Below are 5126 nucleotides of genomic sequence, written 5' to 3'. Positions count from 1 at the left end.
TGTTTTTTTGTTGTTATTGTTGTTTTTTGTATGTGTCTTTTTGTCTTTTTAGGGCTGCACCTGCAGCATATGGAGGTTCCCAGGCTAGGGGTCAAATCAGAGCTATAGTTGCCACAGCCGCAGCAACACCAGATCTGAGCCGCATTGTACCCTGCACCACAGCACATGGCAATGCTGGATCCTTAACCCACTGAGCAAGGCCCAGGGATCAAACCTGCATCCTTATGGGTCCTAGTCAGGTTCGTTAACCACTGAACCACAACAGGAACTCCCTTTACCATTTTTTAATAATATGTCTTGGTGTGTGTCTATTTGGGTTCAACTTATTTAGGGCCCTCTGGTTCCTGTATCTGGGTATCTGTTTCTATCTTTAGATTTGGAAAGTTTTCAGCCATAATCTCTTCAATTATATTTTCAATCCCCTTTTCTTTTTCTTTTCTGGAATCCCTATTATGTGTAGATTGACATGCTTTATATTATCCCATGGATCCCTTATATTGCTTTTGTTTTTTTTTCTTTTGGCTTTCTGTCTGCTGTCCTTGGGTGATTTCCATTATTCTATCTTCCAAGTCACTTTTTTGTTCCTCTGCATTATTCATTTTGCTGTTCAGTGCCTTTAACTCAGCTTTCATTTCTGCAAATGAATTTTTTGACTTATCTTCTTCTTATAGTTTCTAGTTACTTTTAAAATATTTATTTATTTTTTGCTTTTTTAGGGCCGCACATGAGGCATATGTAAGTTCCCAGGCTAAGAGGTGCATCAAAGCTACAGCTTCTGGCCTATACAACAGCTGCAGCAGTGCAGAAGCTGAGCTGCATCTGCGACCTACACTGCAGCTCACAGCAGTGCTGGATCCTTGAACCACTGAGTGAGCCAGGGATTGAACCCGCATTCTCATGGATACTAGTTGGATGCATTTCTGCTGCACCACAATGGGAACTCCCTCTAGTTCCTTTTTAAAAGTTGTGTTACTGTTGATATCCATTTCTTGATTCCTTCAGTATTTTCATTACCTACTTTTTTTTGTCTTTTTAGGGCCACACCCGCAGCATATGAAGGTTCACAGGCTAGGAGTCACATTGGACCTGTAGCTACTGGCCTACGCCACAGCCAGGGCAGCAGCAGCCCTGAGCCACTTCCACGACCTACACCACAACTCTCGGCAACGCCGGATACTTAACCTACTGAGCCAGGCCAGGGATCGAACCTATGTCCTCTTGGATAGTAGTCAGATTTGTTCCCACTGAGCCACGATGGGAACTCCTTCATTACCTCCTTTTTGAACTTGGTGTCTGTTAGACTGCAGAGGTCTATTTCATTGTCTGCTTCTTTAGGGGAAATTCTCCTGTTCTTTTAGCTGGGAATGGTTCCTGTGTTTCTTCATTTTGCTTATATTTTCCGTATGTGAATCTAGGCAAAACAACTATCTGTTGTGTGTAGCTTGGGGGGCTATTTATGTGTGGCAGCATCCCTGGGTAGCTTGTGAAGGCGTGTTGTTTTGGTGTAAGCACTACTTTTGGTTTGGATGCTTGCTGTCTCTTTCCACAGTGTGTGCAGGTCTTTATCCTCTTGATAGGGCTGTGCCAGTGTACAGCCTGCAAGTGCCTCCAGGGAGGTGGGGAAAGTCGGCAGCCCCTGCAGGAGTCATTTGGTTGCCAGGCCTTTGGCAGTAATGAGGACCCAGGTGGAGGTGGGGGGTGCAGGCTGCTTCTGTTTGCAGGGCCCTGGGCAGTGGCAGTGACCCCTCAAGGAGGTGGGGGGTGGGCCTTTGGTGGCAATGGCAGCAGTGTGTGTGTTCCCAGGGAGGCGAGGGAAATGTACAATGCTGGACTGCAGAGCACTCCTTGGTGGCGACCCCCCCACAGTTTCCACCAGTGTTGCCTGGTCATGGGACCCTCAGTGGTGTTGGGCTGCACCCACCTCTAGAGTTCAAGAAGGCTGTGGCAGTTTACACCCACCTCATAGCTCATGCTAGAGGCACCCTGCCATCTGAGAGCCTGCCTGAGATAAAGAAGTTCTTGTGGTGGTTCTGCTCCCCGCTTCTCTCGCTCTACCCAGCAGTGGCACCTTGCTTCTCCTGTGGGTGCAGGCCTCCTCCTGTGCTCCCTCAGCTGTGGCACAACATACCTCAGGCTGTGGGACACCTCTCTCTAGCTCCTTCAGGCTGTTTCCATGCAACCAACCCTAGTCCTCTCCCTAGAACTGACCTCCGAAGCCAGGATCTCAGTGCCTAGCACCTGCTGAGTATATCATGCTGTGGTGCTCCTGGTGGTGGTACCAATGGTCTTTCTGCTTTGCCCGTAACAGTCCTGCTGTGCTTTTCTTTGAGGCTTCCCTTCCATCCCAGCTGGCCTCCCAGAGTGTGGATTCTTTTCCTCTTTCACAGTTTCCTCTGGGATGTGCCATTCTTGTACTTTTTTTTTTTTTTTTCTCTTTTCTCTCTTTTTACCCCCCTCTCGGTTCTACTCAGTTATGTAGAGGGTTTCTTGCCTGTTTGAAAGTCCTAGAGTCTTGAGGTCTTCTGCCACCATGCAGTAGGTGTTCTGTGCAAATCGTTCTACATGTAGATGGCTTTTTCTTTTTTGTCTTTTTTACTGCCATACCTGTGGCATATTGAAGTTCCCAGGGCTGGGGGTAGAATTAGAGTTGCAGCTGCTGACCTGCACCACAGCCACAGCAAAGCTGGATCTGAGCCACATCTGTGACCTGTGCCACAGCTGCAGCAATGTCCTATTCGTAACCCCCTGTACCACAACAGAACTCCCTAGAATGGTTTTTTCTAGATGTATTTGTAGGAGAAGGTTAGCACTACATCCTACTCCTCCACCATCTTGATCCCGCCCTAGTTTTAATAGTTTTTGTATGAAGTGTTTAGAGTTTTCTGTATAGAGTGTCATGTCATCTGCATTCAATGACAATTTTACCTCTTCCTTCTCAATGTGGATACCTTTTATTTCTTGTCTGATTGCTTTGGCTAGGAATTCCAATAATATGTTGAGTAGTAGTTGTGAGAATGGCACCTTATCTTGTTCCAGATTTTTGTGGAAAGGCTTTCAGCTTTTCACTGTTGAATATTTGTTGGCTGTGAGGTTTGTCATAGATGGCTTTTATTATGTTGAGATATGTTCCCACTCTACCCACTTCGATGAGGGTTTTTATCATGAATGGATGTTGAATTTTATTTATTTATTTATTTTTTATTTATTGCTTTTTAGAGCCGCACTCACGACATATGGAGGTTCCCAAGCTAGGGGACAAATAGAGCTAGAGCTGCCGGCCTACACCACACCACAGAAACACGGGATCCGAACACTGAATCCTTAACCCACTGAGCGAGGCTGGGGATCAAACCCACAACTGCATGGTTCCCAGTCAGATTGGTTTCCACTGCACCAAGATGGGAACTCTGGATGTTCAATTTTATAAAATGATTTTTCTGCATCTGTTGAGATGACCATGCCTTTTTTTGTCATTTCTTTTGTACATTGATTGACTTGTGTATGTGGAACCATCCTTGTGACCCTAGAATGAATCTAGTTTGACCGTGATGTATGGATCCTTATGTTTTGTTAGATGTGGTTTGCTAATTTGTTGAGAATTTTTGCATCTATATTCATCAAAGGTATTGGCCTGTAATATTTTTTGATTTGGTATCTGGGTGGTATTGTCTTCATAGAACAACTCCGGGGGTGTTTCTTCATTTTCAGTCTTTTGGAAGAGTTTGTAAAGGGATCAGTATAAGTTCTTTGTATGTTTAGTGGAATTCCCAAGTGAAGCTATCTGATCCTGGACTTTTGTGGGAGGATTTGGCTGCAGGGAGGGGGGTTATTTTATTATTGCAGATTCTGTTTCACTTCTAGTGATTGGTCTGTTCAGACTACCTGTTTCTTCTTGATTCGGTTTTGGTAGGCTATATGTTTCTAGAAATTTATCCATTTCTTCTAGCTCATCCAATTTATTGACCATATAATGGTTTGTCTTCTGTTAGGGTTTTTATATTTCAACAGTATCAGTTGTTATTTGCCTTCTTTCATTTCTTGTTTGAGTCCTCTTTTGTTTTTGGTGAGACTGGCCGGAGGTTTGTTGATTGTCTGTCCCTTCAAAAAACCAGTTCTGGCAGTTCTCATTGTGGTTCAGGGGGTTATGAATCTGCCTAGTATCCCTGGCCTCCTCTATCAGTGGGTTAAAGATCCGATAATGCTGCAAGCTGCATTGTAGGTCGAGGATGCAAGCTTGGATCTGGTGTTGCTGCGGCTGTGGCATAGACCAACAGCTGCGACTCTGATTCAGCCCCTAGCCTGGGAACTTCCATATGCCACAGGTGCAGCCTTAAAATTAAAAAAAAAAAAAAAAAAAAAAAAAAAAAACAAAAAACCCCCTATTCTTGGAGTTTCCATTGTGGCACAGTGGTTTAAGTATCCAGCTGCAGTGACTCAGGTCACTGAGGCACAGATTTGATATCCATCCCAGCACAGTGGGTTAAAGGATCCCTTGTTGTCACAACAGAGGTATAAATCCCAGTTGTGGCTCAGATTCAGTCCCTGACCCAGGGACGTCCATATGCCACAGGTGTGGCCATTAAACAAACAAAAAACAACTAGCTCTGATTTTTTTTTCCTTTTTTTTTTTTAACCTCTATTTCCTCTCTGTTCTTGATTTCCTTCTTCTGACTTGAGATTTTGCTTGTTCTTGCTAAATTCTTTTATGTGATAGTTGAGATTTTTCTTCCTTCCTGTCTCCACCTTCCCTCCCTTCCTTCGTCGTTGTGAATTTCCCTCTTAGACTAATTTTGCTGCATAGATCCCATTGATTTTTTTATGGTTGTATTTTCATTGTCTTAAGTTATTTTTTAACTTCCTCTTTGATTTAATAATTGACCCATTGGTTTTTTTGGGAGCGTGTTGTTTAATCCCCATGTAATCATTTTTTTCTCATTTCTCTAATTTCATGCCATTGTAGTTGGAGGAAATATTTGAAATAATTTCTTGCCTCTTAATTTATTGAGACTTGTCTCCTGATATGTAGTCTGTCCTAGAGAATGTTCAATGTTAGTGCTTGAAAGGAATGTGTATTCTGGTGGTGTTTGGATATAGTGTCCTAAAAGCATCAATTAAGTCTAACTGTT

The sequence above is a fragment of the Sus scrofa genome, chromosome 9 (genome assembly GCF_000003025.6).
Source record: "Sus scrofa isolate TJ Tabasco breed Duroc chromosome 9, Sscrofa11.1, whole genome shotgun sequence".
Taxonomy (NCBI): Eukaryota; Metazoa; Chordata; class Mammalia; order Artiodactyla; family Suidae; genus Sus; species Sus scrofa.
The sequence above is the reverse complement of the archived record's forward strand: the minus strand, read 5'-3'. Positions refer to the sequence as shown.